The sequence below is a fragment of the Sciurus carolinensis genome, chromosome 11 (genome assembly GCF_902686445.1).
Source record: "Sciurus carolinensis chromosome 11, mSciCar1.2, whole genome shotgun sequence".
NCBI classification, from domain to species: Eukaryota; Metazoa; Chordata; class Mammalia; order Rodentia; family Sciuridae; genus Sciurus; species Sciurus carolinensis.
This window is the reverse complement of record NC_062223.1, coordinates 23,566,888-23,591,133: the sequence shown is the minus strand read 5'-3', so window position 1 is coordinate 23,591,133 and position 24,246 is coordinate 23,566,888. Positions and strand designations below refer to the sequence as shown.

The 24,246-nt window shown below is 36.4% G+C and overlaps 2 pseudogenes; one reads left to right on the top strand and one right to left on the bottom strand.

Annotated features, from left to right (window-relative positions):
- The first annotated feature begins 11,380 nt into the window (after positions 1-11,380).
- On the top strand, positions 11,381-12,313 carry LOC124960363 (olfactory receptor 5D16-like; annotated as a pseudogene).
- A 10,164-nt stretch (positions 12,314-22,477) lies between these two features.
- LOC124959896 (olfactory receptor 5W2-like) lies at positions 22,478-23,399 on the bottom strand (annotated as a pseudogene).
- Positions 23,400-24,246: the final 847 nt, after the last annotated feature.

The window sequence follows — 24,246 nt, the reverse complement described above, 5'->3', positions numbered from 1 at the left end:
TTCTTATATTCATGTTACATCTACAGTACACTGAGGATAAAATACTTTCACTTGTAAGTAGATTTCTAACCTTCATCTTACATGTGTATTTAGTCTTCATAAGATAATCTTTGTCACTTTTTGTCTTTCTCAGGAACATTTCTTGATTCGGCCTTTTCTCCTGTGGAACATCGATTCTTCCTTTGTAAATACACTATGAATTATGACCATTTCTACTTGGACTTGCTTTTAAAATGAAGTTTCTAACCTTGTATTTATAAAAAGTTAGAAAATCAATAGACCCAATTCAAAAAAACTAAATTGGTGTTTCAACCTTCATTTTTTTTATTTATTTATTTATTTTTTTTTTATGTTTACATAGGGTAATGATGTTTATTATATTTTTTTCCCCTCCCCCCCACCCCTCCCACCCCTCCCACCCCTCTTTTCCCTCTACACAGTCCTTCTTTCCTTCATTCTTACTGCTCTCCTTAGCCTAACTCTAAATCTAACCCTAAACCTAATGCTAGCCCGTCCCACCCCCCATTATATGTCCTCATCCGCTTATCAGCGAGATCATTCGTCCTTTAGTTTTTTGAGATTGGCTTATCTCACTTAGCATGATATTCTCCAATTTCGACCATTTGCCTACAAATGCCATAATTTTATCATTCTTCATTGCGGAGTAATATTCCATTGTATAAATATGCCACAGTTTCTTTATCCATTCATCAACTGAAGGGCATCTAGGTTGGTTCCACAATCTGGCTATGGTGAATTGAGCAGCAATGAACATTGATGTGGCTGTATCTCTGTAGTATGCTGATTTTAAGTCCTTTGGGTATAGGCCAAGGAGTGGGATAGCTGGGTCAAATGGTGTTTCCATTCCAAGCTTTCTGAGGAATCTCCACACTGCTTTCCAGAGTGGTTGCACTAATTTGCAACCCCACCAGCAATGTATGAGTGTTCCTTTTTCACCACATCCTCGCCAACACCTATTGTTGCTTGTATTCTTGATAATCGCCATTCTAATTGGGGTGAGATGAAATCTTAGGGTAGTTTTGATTTGCATTTCCCTTATTACTAGGGATGTTGAACATTTTTTCATATATCTGGTGATTACTTGTACATCTTCTTCTGTGAAGTGTCTGTTCATTTCCTTAGCCCATTTGTTGATTGGATTATTTGTATTCTTCGTGTAGAGTTTTTTGAGTTCTTTATAGATTCTGGAAATTAGCGCTCTATCTGAGGTATGGTTGGCAAAGATATTCTCCCACTCTGTAGGCTCTCTCTTCACATTTCTGATAGTTTCCTTTGCTGAGAGAAAGCTTTTAAGTTTGAATCTATCCCAGTTGTTGATTCTTGCTTTTATTTCTTGTGCTATGGGAGTCCTGTTAAGGAAATCTGATCCTGAGCCAACAAGTTGAAGATTTGGACCTACTTTTTCTTCTATAAGATGCAGGGTCTCTGGTCTGATTCCGAGGTCCTTGATCCATTTTGAGTTGAGTTTTGTGTAGGGTGAGAGATAGGGGTTTAGTTTCATTCTATTGCATATAGTTTTCCAGTTTTCCCAGCACCATTTGTTGAAGAGGCTATCTTTTCTCCATTGCATATTGTTGGAACCTTTGTCTAGTATGAGAAAATTGTATTTATTTGGGTTTGTGTCCATGTCCTCTATTCTGTACCATTGATCTACCTGTCTATTTTGGTACCAATACCATGCCGTTTTTGTTACTATTGCTTTGTAGTAGAGTTGAAGATCTGGTATTGCAATACCCCCTGCTTCGCTCTTGCTACTGAGGATTGCTTTCGCTATTCTAGGTTTTTTATTCTTCCAGATGAATTTCATAATTGCTTGCTCTATTTCTGCGAGGTACATCATTGGGATTTTAATTGGAATTGCATTGAAACTGTATAGCACTTTAGGTAGTATAGCCATTTTGACGATATTAATTCTGCCTATCCAGGAACATGGGAGATCTTTCCATCTTCTAAGGTTTTCTTGAATTTCTTTCTTTAGTGTTCTGTAGTTCTCATTGTAGAGGTCTTTCACCTCTTTTGTGAGAATGATTCCCAAGTATTTTATTTTTTTCGATGCTATTGTGAATGGGGTAGTTTTCCTAATTTCTCTTTCTGAAGATTCATCACTTATGTATAAAAATGCATTGGATTTATGAGCATTGATCTTGTATCCTGCTACTTTACTGAATTCACTTATGAGTTCTAAAAGTTTTCTGGTGGAATTTCCAGGTTCCTCTAAATATATAATCATGTCATCAGCGAACAGGGATAGTTTGAGTTCTTCTTTTCCTATTCGTATCCCTTTAATTTCTTTGGTTTGTCTGATTGCTCTGGCTAGAGTCTCAAGGACGATGTTGAATAGAAGCGGTGAAAGAGGGCATCCCTGCCTTGTTCCAGTTTTTAGGGGGAACGCTTTCAGTTTTTCACCATTTAGAATGATATTAGCCATGGGCTTAGCATAGATGGCCTTTATAATGTTTAGGAATGTTCCCATTACCCCAATTTTTTCTAGTGTTTTGAGCATGAAGGGATGCTGTATTGTATCAAATGCTTTTTCTGCATCTATTGAAATAATCATGTGATTCTTAACTTTAAGTCTGTTGATATGGTGAATGACATTTATTGATTTCCGAATGTTGAACCAACCTTGCATCCCTGGGATAAAACCCACTTGATCGTGGTGCACTATCTTTTTAATATATATTTGTATGCGATTTGCTAAAATTTTGTTGAGAATTTTTGCATCGATGTTCATTAAGGATATTGGTCTGAAATTTTCTTTCCTTGATGTGTCTCTGTCTGGTTTAGGTATCAGGGTGATATTGGCTTCATAGAACGAGTTTGGTAGGGTTCCCTCCTCTTCTATTTCATGGAATAGTTTGAGGAGTATTGGAATGAGCTCTTCTTTAAAGGTTTTGTAGAACTCGGCTGAGAACCCATCTGGTCCTGGACTTTTCTTTGTTGGTAGGCTTTTGATGACCTCTTCTATTTCATTGCTTGAAATTGGTTTATTTAAGTTGTGTATGTCCTCCTCGTTCAGTTTAGGTAGTTCATATGTCTCTAGAAATTTGTTGATGTCTTCAAGGTTTTCTGTTTTGTTGGAGTATAGATTTTCGAAATAGCTTCTAATTATGTTTTGTATTTCATTCGTGTCTGTTGTGATGTTTCCTTGTTCATTCCGAATTTCAGTAATTTGAGTTTTCTCCCTCTTTCTCTTTGTTAGTGTGACTAAGGGTTTATCAATTTTATTTATTTTTTCAAAGAACCAACTATTTATTTTATTAATTTTTCCGATTGTTTCTTTTGTTTCAATTTCGTTGATTTCGGCTCTGATTTTAACTATTTCCTGTCTTCTACTACTTTTGGTATTGGTCTGCTCTTCTTTTTCTAGTGCTTTGAGCTGTAGTGTTAAGTCGTTTATTTGTTGATTTCTACTTCTTTTTTTGAATGCACCCCATGAAATAAATCTTCCTCTAAGTACTGCTTTCATAGTGTCCCAGAGATTTTGATATGATGTGTCTTTGTTCTCGTTTATTTCTAAGAATATTTTTTATTTCCCTCCTGATGTCTTCTGTTATCCATTCATCATATAATAGTGTATTATTTAGTCTCCAGGTATTGGAGAAGTTTCTGTTTTTTATTCTGTCATTTATTTCTAGTTTCAATCCATTATGATCTGATAGAGTACAAGGTAGTATCTCTATCTTCTTGTATTTACTAACAGTAGCTTTGTGGCATAAAATATGGTCTATTTTAGAGAAGGATCCATGTGCTGCTGAGAAGAAAGTGTATTCATTCTTTGTTGGATGGTATATTCTATATATGTCTGTTAAGTCTAAATTGCTGATTGTGTTGTTGAGATCTATAGTTTCTTTATTCAATTTTTGTTTGGACGATCTATCCAGTGGTGAGAGAGGTGTGTTAAAATCGCCTAGTATTATTGTGTTGTGGTCTATTTGATTTCTGGAATTGAGAAGGATTTGTTTGACGTACGTGGATGAGCCAATGTTCGGGGCATAGATATTTATGATTGTTATGTCTTGCTGATTTATGCTTCCCTTAAGCAGCATGTAATGTCCTTCTTTATCCCTTCTGACTAGTTTTGGTTTGAAGTCCACATTATCTGAGATGAGGATGGATACTCCAGCTTTTTTGCTGTGTCCGTGTGCATGGTATGTTTTTCCCCATCCTTTCACCTTTAGTCTATGGGTGTCTCTTTCTATGAGATGAGTCTCTTGCAGGCAGCATATTGTTGGATTTTTCTTTTTAATCCAATCTGCCAGTCTGTGTCTTTTGATTGATGAATTCAGGCCATTAACATTCAGGGTTATTATTGTGATATGATTTGTATCCCCAGTCAATTGACTCATATTTGTTTTTGACATGATTTGGTTTCTCCTTTATTTGGCTATTCCTTTAGGCTAGCGCCTCCTGTTGCTGATTTGCATCGTTGTTTTTCATCTCTTCCTCATGGAATATTTTGCTGAGAATGTTCTGTAATGCTGGCTTTCTTTTTGTAAATTCCTTTAGCTTTTGTTTATCATGGAAGGATCTTATTTCATCATCAAATTTGAAGGTAAGTTTTGCTGGGTATAAGATTCTTGGTTGGCATCCATTTTCTTTCAGGGCTTGGTATATGTTGTTCCAGGCCCTTCTGGCTTTTAGGGTCTGGATTGAAAAATCTGCTGATATTCTTATTGGTTTCCCTCTGAATGTAATTTGATTCTTTTCTCTCGCGGCCTTTAAAATTCTGTCTTTATTATGTATGTTAGGTATTTTCATAATAATGTGCCTTGGTGTGGGTCTGTTGTAATTTTGTATGTTTGGAGTTCTATAAGCCTCTTGTACTTGGTTTTCCATTTCGTTCTTCAGATTTGGGAAATTTTCTGTTATTATTTCATTGAATAGATTGTTCATTCCTTTGGTTTGTTTCTCTAAGCCTTCCTCAATCCCAATAATTCTCAAATTTGGCCTTTTCATGATATCCCATAGTTCTTGGAGATTCTGTTCATGATTTCTTACCATCTTCTCTGTTTGTTCAACTTTGTTTTCAAGGTTAAATATTTTGTCTTCAATGTCTGAGGTTCTGTCTTCCAGGTGTTCTATCCTATTGGTTATGCTTTCTATGGAGTTTTTAACTTGGTTTATTGTCTCCTTCATTTCAAGGATTTCAGTTTGGTTTTTTTTTCAGTATCTCTAACTCTTTATTGAAATGATCTCTTGCTTCCCGTATTTGGTCTTTTAACTGTTGATTGGTGCGATCATTTAATGCCTGCATTTGCTCTTTCATCTCCTCCTTCAATGCCTGCATTTGCTCTTTCATCTCCTCATTAGCTTCCCTGATCGTTTTAATTACGTACATTCTGAACTCCCTTTCTGACATTTCTTCTGCTGTGCTGTCATTGGGTTTTATTGATGTAGTATCTAGGTTTGTTTGGGACATTTTCTTCCCTTGTTTTCTCATAATGGTCAGTTGTCAGTGGGACCCTGAGATATTGCAGTTTTCCACTATTGGCTTATAGTGTCCCAGTAGATTTCCAGTGTATAACCTCCCAGCCTTCAGTAGCCTGATGTCTTGGAGGAATCTGATAAAGCAGCTCATTCGAAGAATACTGCCCCTAGCCCCCTACTGGTTCCACGTTTTGGAACTGGCTCTGTGCGGAAATGCTCTCACTGTGGGCCTGCACCGTGCAGCTGGCCGTGTGGGAAGAGCCCACTGCCGGAGTGTGGAAGACTACCTTGGGAAGACTCAAGCCCGCAGCCGGAGTGGGCAGAGCCGCCTGAAGAGGTCTCCGGCTGCCCTGCCCTTATCCCTGAGGCTGATTGCAGATCGAGGCACTCCGCTGGTTCTTTGCAGGAGTACACTGCACTGCAGCGGTTCCGGGACTCGGAGCCTGCTCTGTTCAGACAGGCTCTCACTAGCGGGCCAGTTCCGTTCCGAGAACCTGGAGAAGCTGGCTATGTGGGCGGGGCCCACCACTGGAGTGCGCAGGACTGCCTGTGGATGACTCTAGCTGCCCTGCCCGGCTCCGATAAGCCACCTCTATCTGGGCCTGCCACCCGGGCCGAGCTTTACCCAGTGGGCAGACTCACCCGTGGCTCCACTTCAGTCCGAGTCTCTCAATGCCTCCCCTTCTTAACTCCTGGGTTGTGGAGCGACTGGAAGTGCAGTCTCCCTCTAGGCCGCCATCTTGGATCGCCCCGTGAAGAGAGCCCGCAGCCGGAGTGGGCAGAGCCGCCTGAAGAGGTCTCCGGCTGAAGAATTCTTAAAAGGCAATAGATTATGCCTGAATTCAGCTTAACCTGGGTGGTGCGCCATTCTGGGCGAAGCAAGGTGGGTGCCAGGACCCGAGCGTCTTCCTCTCTCCGGCCTCGACTGCCCCTCAACCTTCATTTTTTAATTTGAAAATTTTATCTTCACTTTTTCAATTCTTGTTTTCCTACATTTCAACACTTACTCATTGTTTTAACCTCTCAGATTTTATTGAGCTTAAATTTTGACAAGGTATATTCAGTACTGTTCACATGCTCACAAGAAATAAACTTTGCTAATTAATGATTTGAGATTACAATGACATCTTTACTATTAATTGTAAAGTATCTTCAACTATAGAGATTTCATAAGAGATGAAACTGTCTTAAAATAGATAAATTGTGGTACAGATTCAAGTTATCAATGTTCTTATGTAGAATTTTGTCAGGAGAAAGAATTTGAGTCCATATTGAGTTCATATTAACACTCTCTTTATACTGAATTTTCACATTTCACTCAAACTTTCCAGTTCATCACTATTTATACCATAATACCAAAAACCTAAGGGCACTATTAGGTAAGATAAACCTAGAAGAGTAGAAGATAAGTTTTGGGATACTGAGTAGCTTTGACTATTAATAAATAAACTTTAACTTTGGACACATTCTTATTCCCAACAAGGTGAGAACAGAGTGAGAGCAAACATTCCAGATGAAGGGAATAAAGACAAGTGTCCTGCTTGATACTTTCCTCTGTAATATCCAGTCTTGAGAGACCCTGTGGATATGTGAGGACAGACACAGGGGAAACCCTTTCTGATCACCAGAAATCCACATTTTGGTTGGAGAGAAAACCATACCAATGTATATATAGACAACCACACCTCACCAAGATCTGAGTGATGGTTAAGTATGGGTTAATTTGCAGAAATTGTGACATAATGCATAAAATGAATGTAGTCATGAGGAATCATAAAGTGTTGCATAGAAGTTTCCCTACCTCAGTAATATTTTGATGTATAAATAACATAAATGATACTCTAAAGATAGGTGAGATATCTCACAGATCTGTTTGACAAATACACATTAACAGTAGATAGATACATAAAAATTACTGATAATTATATGAACTAAAATTTGTGAAGAAAATTGAGATATATTAAATTGACTAGACCAGACATGGAGAGCCAGTATTAGGATCTTAAATATGCACTCAGATTTACTAACTGGAGAATAACTTGGTCTCTATATAATGTATTCACTGATTTATTTTGATTTAGTTTGAACATATTTATTTTGGTAACAAGTGATATGATTGCATTTTCCATTCCCTCTTTTCTCAACCACGTGAAAAAAAGTGTATCCATCCAATGATATTTATGTATATCCCAAAAGATATATGTTGCTTTTTATAAAGAGTGATTATAGGACAGCATCTTAGGCATATATGAAAACACATGTATGAATATAAAAGTAACAAAAGCATAATCAAAACAAGTATCACTGGAGATGGAAAAAAGAATCAAGAATTTTGACTTCTGTAGATATTTGGGATTGTAATATTCAGGATAAATTTCTGAAAGTCATGTTCTAAATCAGAAGCAAAGAAGAAATCATTCTATGAATAATAGCATATATTTTTGTAGGATATTGAGATATTGTAATAACATTAGACATCAGGGGATACTGGTTCTAGTAAGATTTAGCTCCTAGGACAGGAAGAAACAAATTCCAAGCCTTTGTAGTCTTATACTGAATATATATGAAGAAAGTTATCCACATTGTATCTCTGGCAAGAACGTAACCAAGTAGTCAAGGGACATAATGGAAGAATCTACCTGCTGCTGGTTAGAGTAATAAAAGGGCAGTGAAACCTTGCAAAGAACAGAGGCATAGCAGAAATTTAAGAGATAATTGTTGAATAAATAAAAAAAATTATAATCTCTGCTCTACTTTGTCATTCTAAAAAAAAGTTGTGGAGTGGGAGAATAATCATGGAGCAGAGGTAGATGGTATTCAATTGAGTTAACTTTCACATAAAATGTTTCTAAAGATGCTGTTGACCTCATTTACATTTTCCATGAAATAAGAATTACATCAGAAATGAGTCCTTAGTGTTAATTGCTGTTTTGAGGCCCCTGGAGAAAAGGCAACCAATTTCCTCTAGCACAAGACCCCAAAGGGAGATGGAATAGAAATAAGGGTACTGTGTCTCCCCAAATGAGCTCTCTCAAGACTAGTGGGGCTGCCTTTGCCACCGGGAGGCAAGTTCACAGGTCTGAGAAAGTGCAGATGATGTTTTCTAAGGAAGGTTTTTAGAAGATGACCTAGGTTTTGTCAGATTTTCATGGGAAAACAATTTCGGGAAATTTTGAGCCACTGCACACGTTATGTATGGGGTTACTGAGGGAATAGGAAGCGTGCTCTTTCTCTAGAACTTTGTTTGGAGAAACTCGCTTTGAGGAAGTATACTGTGAGTGGGAGAAGTTAGGCCATTGTGAGTTTTCAGGAATATATATCTCCTTGTGTGTGGTAGAATTTAAAGGAGTTTGCAAGAGAAATAGGTATTTAAATGAAATGTATTTGAAAGGACTAACTGAACCTTCTAAGGAAATCTAACAAAGAGAACATGATCTAAATATGTTTTTAGAGCGTGGACATAAAGCTGATTCATGAGGGACAAAACAAGAACTATCAGAAAAAAATTATAAAAAGTATTTTTAAATATCACTTTTACCCATATTTAAAGAAAATACAAATTGTTCGATCTGTAAAATATTATCATTTGAGGGAAAAGGGATTCTGATATGGAAATTATACATTAGTCTTAAGTAGCAATCAGAAGAAACACAAAAAGCTATCCAAATCAGGGAAATAAAGAAATAGTTCTTTACAGAACATTATGAATCTTTCTTCTTCAAATAAATTTGGAGATTTTTGTTTTTCACAAATGGGTGGAGTCAGTGAGACACTTCCAGTGAACGGAGGCCAGAGATTCTGCTGTACCTGATACAATTCACAAGTTAGCCTCCTATTACACAGAATAATCCAGCACAGAAGATAAGTCCTACTGAAGTTTAGAAATAGTAAGATAAAACAATCATAAATAATTTTAAACAGAATTGACTACAAAAAGATTGTCTTCCCAATGATATTTAAGTCCTTGGATATCTGAACATAGGCCCATAGAGAGTCCTCCATGTTGGAACGTCTGGAAACTGTCTCTTGATTACAGAACCAAAGAAGTTTTACCAGAAATGATAGTATGAGAAAGGGTCCTCATAAAGGAAATGTGGTTGAGGGAGCCCTGCTCACAGTACTAAAGAATGGTCTCAGGTGAACTGGTTGTGCTGATTGCCATAAAACACTAAGTTGTTCTGGATATAGGGTTGCTAGATTTAGCAAAAATAGAGGATACCAAATTGAATTTGAACGTCAGATAAACAAATATTTTTCTCTGAGTATACACCATGCAATATTTAGGATATACAGAAAAAAAATCATCATTTATCTGAGACTCAAATTTAACTAGGGTTCTCTAATTTATCTGACAATGATACCTGAGCACCAGAGAAAGCCCTACAATCTCTCCATGTCAATAACGCTTTGCTCCTGAATGTCTTCTCAATTTAGTGACAACATCTTACCATTTTCTTCCAATTTTTTCAGGGGGTTGGAGCAGACAGGTATTAGAGGGGCAGAATGAGGGTTTCAGATGACTTAATAGGATGAAGAATAGAGGATCCAAGAAAGGGAAAATGTCTTTGTGGGTGATTATGGATTTTCATCATGCCTATTCATATCCAAGTGAGACATTTCTGTGATCTCCAGTCTGTATGTTTCAGCTTAGTGCCAACATTCAAAACATCTTTGAGACTCTCATCACTTTCTTTCCCATTTGACATTCTTAATGTTCTCTAAAAGATAATCAAAATAGTTAGAGCAGCTCAGGAGTCTGAGACAAGGAGGATCACAGTGTCAAAGATAGACTCAGCAAAAGCAAGGCACCAAGCAACTCAGTGAGACCCTGTCTCTAAATAAAATACAAAATAAATGTGGCTTTGCCCCTGAGTTCAATCCCCAGTCCCCACCTCAAAATAATAATAATTAGGAAAATAAGTATGAAAATGTGATATTTATAAATTAAAATGTTAAATTTTATATCTCCAATGCAAATCAAAATGGCAGTGGAGACCAGATAACAATTTGATAGGAATTCAAGAAAACTGAGTTCATAGATGGTCTAATATTGGTAAGTTTTTGGTCAAGTCATGGTGGTATTTTTGTGTGGGATGTGGGTAGTGCTAGGGATGAAGCCTATGGGCTTGTGCATGCAAGGTTAATGCTCTGCCACTGAGTTATATCCCCATGCCCTGTATTTATTTTAAAAATATGAGACAGTGTCTATAAGTTACTGAGGCTAGGGTCAAACTTGCAATACTCCTGCCTCAGCTAAATATGGCTTCTTCAAGTTTCCCTTTGTTCACCCAGAGAGCAGAGCAGTTTAACAGATAATTTTTGATACTAAAAAAAGGAAATTACAGACTCCTATGTCTGATATATTCAATTAAGGCAGAATAATGATTAAGATGCTAAATGAATAATTAAACCATGCAAATAAATGAAAATTAGATGGACTATTCTTTTGGAGTGTCATAATGTAAGCAAAAATCATTATTAGATAAACTAGTTATAGAATCTATTTCAAATGCTTGCACTTTTTACGAGTAATCACAGAACCAAAATAACTATTTCATTTTGCTAGACATTATTCTTGAAGAGATAATGAAGCTCACTGAGATTTGAATATTGTACATGAGGAATTGATCACATGTTTCTGTTCAAACTGCTGAGCTAATAATGATTATCTTTGCATATTTTCAAATTACATTGCAGAATATGAGAATAATTAGTAGTACAGTTTCTGAGAAAGTAAAATTCATTCAAATCATATTTCTGAAACTTCACTTCTTTCGGTCTTGATACTGGATAATTTTGGGGGTCATAAAAGAGATTCATCTTGTTTCACCTCATATTCTGCTGAGGGGGTGATTAAGCATGATTTTGGTGTCAATCACTTTCCTTCTTTTATTTCCAAGATGATTTTCAGATCTCACTGAAAGAAAACATGTTTCTGAAAGAGAGAAATGTAACCTCCCAAGCCACCTTCACCCTCTTGGGCTTCTTGTATCACCCAGAACTGCAGGCTCCCCTCTTCTTGGTATTTCTGGCATCTACACCTTCAGTGTGGTAGGGAACCTTGGGATGATTGTGATCATCAGAATTAACCCAAAATTGCACACTCCCATGTATTTTTTCTTCAGTCACCTCTCATTTGCAGATTTCTGCTATTCCTCTATCATTGCTCCTAAGATGCTGGTGAATCTATTGGTAGAAGACTGAACCATTTTGCTTTCAGGGTGCATGGTCCAGTTCTTTTTCTTTGCACCTTTGTAGTTAGTGAATTGATTCCATTTGCTGTGATGGCCTATGACTGTTTTGTGGCCATTTGTAACCCACTGCTCTACACTGTGGTCATGTCCCAGAGACTCTGTGCCCTGCTGGTGTTTGGATCTTATGCATGGGGAGTCATGTGTTCCTTAACCCTTACATGTTCTGCTTTAAAATTATATTTTCAGGGCTTCAACATAATCACTTCTTCTGTGAGTTATCGTCCCTGATATCCCTCTCTTGCTCTGATTCTTATCTCAGTCAGTTGCTGCTTTTCACTGTTGCCACTTTTAATGAGGTAAGCACATTGCTCATCATTCTTACCTCTTACATGTTTATTATCACCACTGCCTTGAAGATGCGATCAGCCAGTGGGCATCGCAAAGTCTTCTCCACCTGTGCCTCTCACCTGACGGCCATCTTCCATGGCACCATCCTCTTCCTCTACTGTATGCCCAACTCCAAGAACTCCAGGCACACGGTCAAAGTGGCCTCTGTGTTTTACACAGTGGTGATCCCCATGTTGAACCCCCTGATCTACAATCTGAGAAATAAGGATGTCAAGGACACAGTCAATAAATTAATGCACACCACACTTTTTAAATATTAACTATATATATATTTAATATGGCTATCACACCATGATTTTTTGAATTAACTCTGTGTCAAGTTTCTTTTTCTTAAAATCACTTTAGATTTCAAAAGGAGAAAACATTTTGCAACGGAAAACATTTTAATATGAACTTTAAACCAATGAGCCCATACTTGGCGTGGCTTGTATAAGCCAGATAAAACTAATTGATCTTGACTTCTGTCTTTGTCTAAAAATTATATAATGTCATTTAGTTCACAAGTTGATTTTGTGTGGCAAATGAAAATGTACATGATGTATCTCCCATATTATGTATGTGTAGCACAGGCTAATGCTGCCCTTCTCTCATTCCTGGTGACTCCTAGAGTTAAAGTGCTAAATTACCAGTTGCTTTTGTAAAATTAGTGAAATAAATGAAAGGGAAAGGTTGTTGAACCTTCCAAGGAATTCAAAATTTATTCCTGAAGATAAATACAGTAAGTGAGTTTGTGGTGATATCCTTTTCAAATTCATCTGATAAATGATGTTGATGTCATATTTCCTTGCTATTTACCTTGACCTTGAAAGATGGGCATATTTTTCTCTTTTTTAAGAGAAACAAAAAATCAAGACAGACATTTTATTCTGGAGTTAATTCTTATTCATCCACTGCTTCATGAAGGCATGAAGTTTTATTCAGGAGCAAGAAAAATGTTCAGGAGGCGATTATAATTATGGCATTGAAATAATAATTATTTTGAACTATTATTTTGTGCTATCTGCATACAAGTTATATTGTAAGTTAATCCAACGAAGACACATTTTAATAAGATATGGGTGGTATTCTAAATTATTTCAGAAAAGGGTTTCACTGCAAAGAATAAAAGGACATAAGAGGCTTTTAGCATTGCTACTTAGAATAGGGAAAATGAAGAAATGATGTGCTCATTTTCAATGTCTATTCCTCTTTTCTATGACCAAGTATTCAGGATAAATATTCACAGGGTATTTGAGAATTCTCTTCATCTTGACTGTTTAGAGAGTCTTCATAAAATGCTTCAGTGTAGATGTGAATATTGAGAGCTAATTACCTTGGTTGGACTTGAATGTAACATTAAGTTCACTGTCACTTTTAATTGTAGCCTAGATAAACAAATGAATACCAAGTCTATTGTGTATATTAGGAAAGTTGGATATTCCTTTAATAATTGTAATGTTAATAATAAGAAGCTCTCACAGAGATGGTTACCTAATTTGGAAATCTTACATTTATCTTATCTTCTGTCATGAATTTTTCTTGTCTTATATAATCTTGTGTTCTATACATTTTGTTTGGATAAAATTCCAAGTAGGTTGGAAAATTATTAATATAAGAAATTCTGGGTCTTTTGGGGTAACTAAAATGAAAAAATGATCTTATGTTCATTCAATGAAATAGAAGTAATTTACAGTAACTATATAATTGCAAACTTGTCATGATAAATTAAAAATCACTTATTAATATTTCATTGTTAATGACATAGAATAGTTTCATCTATGCACAATGAACTATTCTCTGGAATGCATTGTGACCTTCATTTTTATTTGTTTGTTTATTTTTGCTAGACTTGAGATTAATCCACAGGTCTTACATGAGGTAGGCAAACACTTTACCACTGATGGTTGCTTTTTTGATATTTAACTTCCCTAGAACAATGATGAGAAAGTATCATTTAAAGGTTTTATCAATCTTTCTTGAAACCAGTGATGAATAATCCACTTTCAAAGGGCAAACCCTTATATTTCTCTCCTTGCTTGGTAAAGGACAATTACTTTCTTGTTCAGTTAGAGACACTACCTCATTAACTTTTAATATGAGGAAGTGGAAATTCATAATATTTAATGCTCTGATCAATGATTTAAAATATTAGAGTCACAAAATAAAGATAAAATTTGGTGATTCAACCAGAACCACAATCCTTTCAATGAATATTGAAGTAAAATTGTGCATTTGCCTTTGTATTTTAACTTAGGATTTCAAAGTGACTCTGGTAGTTGTGATATCTGTTAAAAGGAACATAATTTATATTTATGTTTTATAATTTTTTACTCATGTGCCTTTTAAAATATTCAGTTCTGAAAATATATAAAATTTTAGGATTTTTATACAATTTTTAAAAATTATTCATTATAAAATTAAAATGTAAAACAAATGATTTATAATTTACATTGTGTACCACAGTTATCATATGTCCATCATAATTAATCTGAAATGGACAATTGTTTCATTTCTCTTGTTCCTGAACTCACATTAAAATTGTACAAATTATTCACAACAGTATTTCTTATCAACATATGAGTATATAACTTTGTCACATAAAACATGTCTGTTAATTGACCCTTTATTTCCTGTGGTAATAAAGTTTTTCTCACAAAAAAATCAATATGATAATTACTACACTACTTCTTGGTATAACTTATATTGCACATTTTTTGGTAAAATATTCAGAGAAACTGTACAATGTCACTGGAATTACACCTCTTAATTATATTATTAAAAAGAATTGTATTTTAAAATGATTTAATTATTAAAAATATCCAAAGTTGCTGTTTCCATTATTAGAACAACAGAGCTCTTAGCATCCTTAAACTGGATCACATTGAAACAAAAATGGAAAGAGAAGTGTATTTTTAATTTTTTTGACTAGTAATGTTAATATTTTTTAACATCACCAACACAATGTGTCAAAATACTCATGAATGCCTGTCATCAATAATTACTTTAATAGCTGATTATGATTATATTATTCTAATTATTGATGAAAACAAAACTGGTAATTTTCTTATTTTCCTAAAAAATTATGGGAAACTACTAGAAAATGTCACTTTCTCAGTTTCTGAGCTTATTTTAGAAGTTTGTAGGATGATTTATTAAATGACAAACTGTTTGATTTTCTTTATTGAATCTTTTTTAACCCAATGTTATCATAATCCTGGCTTCATTTAAGACTTAGAAACTCAGATTGGTGTCAGTATTATGACAAAAAAAAAAAAAAAACTATTGTTCTCGAATTAGATATTCTAAAAATGCATAACTTTTCTACAACTTGTCACTGGGAAGTCAGTTAACAAAGCTTTAAGTAACCAGTAACAGTATTACACAGCTGGTAGGGGACAATCCAGAAAGATCCTTTCTAAGAAATGGTACACAGGGGAAAACCTAAACTTAAATTGGATGAGGCAGTAAAATTGTTGCAACACAACCCCACCATAAATACATAGGAACAGGAGAATGATTTGTAACTTGTAGCACATTGATGTATGAGAAAAACTGTGTATGAGAAGCAGCTGCCAAAAGCAGAAAATGCAGAAAGACTAAATCAGCAAACCAATCCAGGATTGCATGGAGTGCAATTAACTAGGGCTTAGAGAAAGAGGCAGCATATCTTGGGTAGCAGAAAGACAGGAGGATTCCTATAAACCTATGCATAATAAAGGGGTTAATGTGCTCAATTAAGCAAAAGTGACCTGAGGCCTACAGAAGTATACTTAAGCTCTCCCCCCAACAAACAACTATTAATAAATCAAACATCAGTTAAGAAATAGTCCACTAATCTGCCTCACTGGCTAGCATGAAATACTATCATCCTATAGGATCCTATTTGATCACCAAATAGGTACGATGACACTTATCAAGACGGTTATTGTCATATTGAGGAGGATCCTTACATTCCACTTCTGAAAATTTCTCTTAAAATCCTACAGCCTTCCCCTGTGCCATGTGCCCTGAGCCTGTGAGGGTTTATCATTTTGTTGGTGGTATCCTACAAAGCCATCTGTCTATACTGCTAACAGGTTCTAAAGCAGCAGTTGAGGCACATGCAGGAAAAGAAAGAACAGTAAACTAACGAGGATAACAATCAATGTCTTTCCACCAAGATTTCTAGGGTTGAGACCAAAAAATTAGCTTTTCTCCCAAAGATGATACAGAGACAGAAAGGGTGGTGGTTGGGGTCTTATGTGACATGAGGTTGGCATATTGTTGTTATGAGATTCGTACACACAGCCTTTTGTTTTGATAATAGCACATCTTCCCCTCATTCTGTTATTAAATCAAGGGCCATGTGATTTTGTAGCACTGCTTCATTATTTGAAAACAGGGTAAGCAGCAAATGTATGTAGCTATGGGTTAAAAAAAAAAAAAGAAAAATAATTATAGCAATGGCTAATCTGCACCATCCAGTAAAACAATAATTACAAGCGGCACCATATTTGCTAGATAATAGGGCAGCAGCAGCTGATGCATAGAGCAAACTGCACATATTAATCGATGGTATGGTGTCCATTAATAAATCCTAAAACTAAGAATAAAAAGTCATGCTCCATCAAGAAGCTGACATTAGTACCCTAAATTTGCTTAGACTACCCAGGGCTTAAAACCATGACCAGGGATCCAGAATCCAACAGGATGAACATGGAAAACATGAACCAATTCAGATGGCCGAAACACCACACACCAGGACAAGCAATATCCAAAACACCACGGGGGAATAGACCATTTGAGTTCTCATCTAAGAGTCTCCTCCCCTGGATTTAGCATTTGTGTGTTTGTGAAATTATCACTCTGTTAGTATATCACCTTGGACAGAATCTGGATGCATAGATTAGAAAACTGTGGTATTTGTAGCAGGTAACAATGTCCCCAGGTACTAATAAGGGGAAAGCACACCAGCCTTATGAATGTTGAAATTTTCTTTTTTGCTTTTTTTTTTTTTTTGGTGGGAAGGGGTATTGGTACTGGGAATTCTTTCCTACTGAGCCACATTCCCAGGCCTTTTTAATTATTATTATTTTTTATTTTGATATAGGGACTCACAGTGTTACTTACGGCCTTGCTAAGTTGCTCAGAATGGTCTTGAATTTATGATCTTCCTGCTTCAGTCTCCTGAGTCACTGGGAATTCAGGCATGTGCCACCATCCTGGATTGGAAGTCAAAATTTTCTGAGGACTGCAGTCAACCAATGTGAGCACCTATTAGGGGCCATATCTGTTGCTAAGACATTTATTCTCTCTACTAATCCTGTTGCTTGGCAGTTATATTTCAGATGTAAGTAGTATAATACATCATTCATTTGAGCCCAATCACAAACAACACATCTTATAAAATGGGTGCCTCAGTTATTATTCATGGTTTGAGTATACTCATGCACCACATTTAAATTCAAGGTTTTTTTGTTTTGTTTTGTTTTGTTTTGTTTTGTTTTTGGTACTGGGGATTGAACTCAGGGGCACTCAACCTCTGAGCCACATTTTACATTTTATTTAGAGACAGGGTCTCACTGAGTTGCTTAGCCCCTCACTTTTGCAGAGGCTGACTTTGAATTCTCAATCCTCCTGTCTTAGCCTCCTGAGTTGCTGGAATTATACACTTGTGCTGCTGTACCTGGCTTACATTTAAGACTTTGATGGTGGCAGTTTGGTTAGCTTTCTGGCTAGGAAAGGTTTGCATAAGACCAGTAGCTGTATATACAGAAGTTACAGTGTGCTTAGGTCCCTTAATGATTTGCATGACAACAGTGTAATCAATCTGGAGTCCTGTGCAGGTCAAATAACTCAGTTTATTTGTTCTTGAATGTGGGTCAGGGAGTGGGGTGGCGGGGTGAACCCACCTAACAAAGGTTCTCAAATTGCCACCAAGTCACAATATTTCAGTTGTGAACATGCTTCCTTAGCTGTGTTCCACTCTACATAAGTCCACTCTTTCTTTATGACCACAAGGCCATTTCAGTTATCTGGGTTACACCAGAACCAAAACCTTAGTGAAAGTATTTGCCTCCATATTTCAGGGGTAGAGCACTTAACATGATGGATATCCAACATGCAGCTGATTTTGTCTCCCTGGTTCATGCCACTGTCCACATATACTGCCACACCATGACTCCACAGTGATGCTTTTCCAGTATGAACCATTGTTCCAATTGTGATTGTACCATCTTCATTTTAAGGATGGCACCCTGCCAAATAGTTGAGCCCAAACAAGTCATGGCTCTGAGATCCTGTCAGACATACTGCCCTTAGTTCTGCCCATTCACTGCACTGATTTCCCCCCGCCTGAACCAGAGAGTATCCTGGTTGGGTTCTAATGCTGCAGCAATACAGACTCTTGGACTCCACCTGCTGAACCCATCTGCTTGCCCAGCATTTTTTAGTATGGGAGTCAAACCCTTCAGCATCTGTCACATTACAGGCACTGGTGCAGTAGCCCATAGGATGAGTTGATTTTTATAATTAACAGACTCAACAAAGTCTGCAGCTTGGAGGTCAATAAGTTGTTAGAATGCTTTGCTGTTGTAAACATGTGTGCTGTTGATTCAAGGTAGGGGTCACTGTTATTGAGGACTGAGGTTGTTTTAATAGATCATCTACCTGCTTTAAGAAGTGAAGCTAATGTGCACTGTGATTGGCAGAGTCTTGGTTGGTGGTTTCACCAGTACTAAGGCATTTTGTACTGCTAGGACTGCCATTTGAAAGGGATTTAATTTCAGCTTCCCTTAAAAAATATTTTTAAAAATGCACAATTGTAACTTTAGTCCTTGTGACTCTTGTAAGACAGCTGCATCAGACCATCTTTTGCATTGAAATCTAGTCGTATTGGCATACCTGGTAAATGGGTACTGTAGGCTTATACTTGTGTAGTCAAGATGTTTGCCTTTTTGAATCTGGAAGCCAATCCAGACCTATAAAATCCCATTTATAATTAACTAATATAGAGGATACAGGCATTGAGATAAATAGGGAATGAAAGTTTGCCAGTCATACAGAGCCCTACAAAAGACTAGGCATCCTTTACTGCATGAGGTATAGGAAAAATCTGACTTAATTGAATAGTATCCTAGGTATTGAATTAGCTTAACCTGCTCAGATTACCCCAGGAGAATTTACAAATAGTATGATATCCTGAAATTTTAGAAGGATAATGACTCAACATTTTACATGGAGGTTGGTACAAAGGTCTGTAAGACAGCATGACTTTCTCGGAAAAATGTCATCAGTATAATGAAACTAGACATGATAAGTAGGAAATGACAGTGAGGGCAAGACTGTGGATTGAACTGAGGGGCAATCTAACACTAAGCTGCATTCTCAACTCTTTATTTTGAGACTGTCTCTCTACATCACCACACCTGGGCTTGAGCTTATGATTTTGCTGCTTGAGCTTCCCAAGTACAATTACAGGCAATCACCAGTGCACTTGACAATCAAAGTGAGGTCTACAGCCAACATGCAATGATGTTCTCCAGAGAAACAGGAAAAACTATTATGAATTCACTCAGAAAAACAAGAGGTCCAGAATAGCCAAAGCAATCCTTAGTAACAAAAGTGAAGCAGGAGGCATCTAAGTATCAGACCTTGAATTATACTACAGACTACAGTAGTAACCAAAAAAAGCATGATTTTGGTATCAAAGCAGACATGAAGAACAATGGAATGGAATAAAAGACACAGAGGCAAAACCAAATAAATACATTTATCTCATACTAAAAAATGTGCCATAAACATACACTGGACAAAAGATAACCTTTCAACAAATGGTGCTGGGAAAACTGGAAATCCATATGTAGCTGAATGAAATTTAATTTTGTTACATTATCTGGATGGTTTGCACTACCTTGTACAAACTTCCCACCTAGGACAGGGTGTTGATAGGACTCCACTTTGCTTTTCTCTTTAACACAATCTGATCACTCTGATTTAAGCCAACATTCTCCCACAGATTTTTTTTCAGTGTTTTCCCAAGCAAGACAGCTATTCCAGGGGTATTTGCAAAGACTTCCTAGAATGAATGTAGGAGCACCTGATACAGTACCAAGGGTGTTTAATGCAGTGATACTTGCTTCTCCTTCATTGTTTTGTTCTCTTCATATCTTTATGTGATTGTCCATGGCCCTGGAAAACATGGATTGAGTGCCATGGATTTGAGTGCATTTAGCATCATATTTTATTAGGGCAATGTTTCTTCTCTAATTTGGTGGACAAGCATAAAGTGAATTCTATATGAGACCTCAGGTTTTCCTCTTATTTCCTTCAATCTGGGACAACTTGGATCCCATTCCTAATCTCAAGGATTGCAAGGGATTCATCCAAAATGACCTGCATTGACTGAATGCTCAGGCCAATTGTCTCTCTCTGTGGAGAGAGCAGAAAAGAGAAGTTGCAGCTGCTTTATGTCTTTCCACAGAGCTACCAGTAAGTCCCTAGGTGGAGTTGATTACCTATCTTTGAAACATCAGTGAGTGTGACGATTATGCAACATTTGTTTTGTAGCTTTCCAGACAGTCCCTTTTCCCCCCCCCTTTTACCCAGATGTGTTTGTTCTCCCCACTTAAATATGTTTAGTAACTAGACACGTTCTATCAGAGTCACTTTATCTCTAAAACAGCTATGGCTTCCTCAGCATCATATAAAAAATATTCTATTACTACAATAGAAGAGAGAGAGAAGGGTACCATATCATAATCAAAAGGCTAAAGAAACCGAAGGGAACCACACAATTCTCAAGGGACTAAGAGAGAGAAAGCAGAAATGCCCTTTTCCAGGGGCTTCAAAGAGAAACCCTGTCCATGATTCCTCAAAAGCCTGATCAGTACACAAGCCATCAGGCAACTGGAAGTGGAAATATCAAACATCAAAGACACAGAGATGTAAACTCTTTACTCCTTAAGAAGTGAACGTCCTTGTACTTATAATACCTTAGTATCCATAACCATTTTATATATTTTCTTAAAACAATTGCCTGGGTGTGTATGTTTCACACACCATAATCTCAGTTACTTTTGCTTTTTTAACATTTAGTAAGCACTCAAAAATGTATGCTTTATGTTTCCTTACTTTATTTTCTTTGTTTTTCCACTTTATATCCCAGGTGTGTAGGGATACCCCAGGCTAGTCAATGTACAGAGGAGCAAAAGTCCTTGAAGTCGAGCAAGCTCCTCAGGACAAAAGGTGCTCTCTTTGAATGACTTAGAGATGCTCTGCAACTCCTCTGTCCTTGAGGCCTGGAGACTTTATCTTATTATAATAACCTTTGGTAGTAGTGGACTCTGAGAAGCAAGCAAGTTATGTGATTTGCACATGCACAAAGTTAATTGCACTATGTAACCTAATGTAACTTCATATGACCCTGGAATAGAGAATAAACTAACTGGATTTTCCATGGAAGCCACTTCTTGCTGTTCACCATCCTGTGTGCTTGCTTCTTTATTGCTCTCCACTTAACCTTTATATCTGGACCCCAATTAACCTTGACATAGTTGAGAGGCCACTGCTTTGTAAAACTGGGTGGAAGCTCAGCACTTGATCAAAGTATGCTTGCATTCTTGTATTAGAGATATTGCTTTAGATACAGAGCAACACAGAATAATCACCTAAGAGATTCATTGTGAAAAAGGAAGAGAAGGATTTAATCAGGGCCAAATACAGGGGAAAAGCAAAGGAAAATTTCCTGAAGGAAGTGATGGGGGCCTGACTGCTGACAATTCCAGCACACACACGTACTTTTACCTATCAAGGCTCTTTTACACAACAAGCTGTTTGGATTCTCCAGTGTTATAGACACACATGCCTAAAAACTTTCCTAGTGTCAAACCCTGCACTAGAAACCCTTCCAGTCCACACTTCTTTGGTCTGGGACTGAATAACACCATAAGGAATACTATCCTCTTCCTCCTGAATTTCCATATTCTCCTTTAGAATATATCTCACTATATTTTTATTTATTGTTCTGAGGTCATTATGAATTATTTCTGTGCTCAGTAAATTAATGTCCGTTACTTCCATTAAAATATTAGTCACTTGTAAATAAACTACTAAATTCACAAAAGCATGCAAAATGCTTAAATGTGTAAAAAGTCAATTAGCAAAAACATTTTCTAAATTTTTGTAAAATTGAATATGAATAAAAAATTGATCATATGAAATGTTGTAAATTGAAAGGCCCAGAAATGCTACACAAAGATGGGGCACCATTTATTGATTCAAGAGCAATAATGAAAGAAGACACATGGAGATCTGCAATATTTTCTTATAATCATACCTTAATAGAAGTGCACATTTTATTAAATTAATTATATAATATAATTTTTGTTTCTTGCATATCATGAAATACAAGTTTACAAAAACAACCACTTTAAATAAATATGCATATGTATAGATAGTATAATTATTTAAAACCACCCTTTGCTTCTGAGTTTTTGCAGAGCCTCTTTCACATTCTTGTAAAGTAAACTAAAAATTAGAGGATTCAACATGGGAATCACAAGGGTGTAGCACAGTGAGCTCATTTTATCTTGATCTAGAGAGTAAGAAGAACTTGGTCGGAAATACATAAAGAGCATAGTGCCCTGGAATACTGCAACTACAGTTAGGTGGGAGGTACAGGTAGAGAAAGCTTTGAGCCTCCCCTCAGCAGAGTGGATCTTTAAGACTGATGAGATGATGTAGCAGTAAGAGACCAGGACTCCAGAGATGGTACTCAGTTCAATGAATCCAAATATGGTGAATAATACCAGCTCATTGACTTGTGTGTCAGAACAGGAAAGGAGATAAAGTGGAGGTAAATCACAGAAGAAATGATTAATCTCATTAGACCCACAGAAACATAAGTGGAATGTTAATGTCGTGTGTATCAAAGCATCTGCAAATCCTATGAGGTAAACCCCAGCCATGAGCAGTGAACACACCTTAGTGGACATGTCCACTGCATAGCACAAGGGGTTGCTGATGGCCTTGTAGCAATCAAAGACCATCACTGACAGTAGCAGACACTCAGCATCTGCAAAGATACAGAAGGTCACAACCAAGGAAAGGAATTGATTTGTTCTTGAAGAATATGTCTACCAGCATCTTGGGACCAACTGCTGTGGAATAGCAGAGGTCACAGAAGGAGAGGTGGCTGAGGAAAAAGTACATTGGTGTGTGAAGCTAGGGATCTGCTCTAATTAAGAAGATCATTCCAAGGTTTGCCAGAAGATTAATGAGGTAAATCAGGAGAAACATGATGAAAATGGTCACTCTGTAGTCAGCATTAGAGGTAATTCCCAAGAAAATGAATTCACTCAAGGATGAACAATTTTCCCTCTCCATTCTTTTCCTTTCTTGTCTAAACTTTCAAAGCATAAAAAATACATATTTGATTACATTTTACTACCAGAACACAAATAGGAAAGAACACAATTTGTATCTGTAATTTTTTTAATTCTAAGAAAAATTTGGTCATTTTGTTCTACTCTACAAAAATACATTGTATGCTTCTGACAGGAAGACATAAATAGATAGTAGGTAAGAAATTTTGAATTCATGAGTTATTTGACTTTCTACATCTTTAATTTCTCTGGATCTTACCTTTCATTTATTATGAAATAAGTTTTGATACACTAAATTTCAGTAAATCCTTATAAAGATATTTGATAAACTGTCTTAGATTTCTTAGATTAGGTAGGGATATAAAGGGTTAAATATTTGCTATGTTTGAAAACATTCATCTGGTTGTAAAAAAATTAGCAATTTTTATAAACCAAAACTAGTGATGGGTTTTAAAGACCATTGTGTGAGTTCTAGAATCATTAAGTACAATGCTTCATTTATGTGATCTTTAGTATTTGATGAGACACAATATAAGTATTCTTTTCTTTTCTTTCCAAGAAATGTATTATATTGACATAAAGCTCACTGCCTATTTGTAGATACAGTCCAGAGATAAAGGGGAAGTCTTCCTCATCATTGAAAAACAATGCTCAAACAGAAATTATGGGACCCTCATAATTTAACACAAATCTTGTATTATATCACATTTTTAGAAGGACTTATTTATTTAAAAAGTGAAAACAGTATGAGGGTCAGTTAATACTTCATACATGTATAGGATTCTTTTCTTTAAGCATCTGTGTATTTATGAATATATAATCCTTGTGCATGTGTGTATGATTCTTATTTG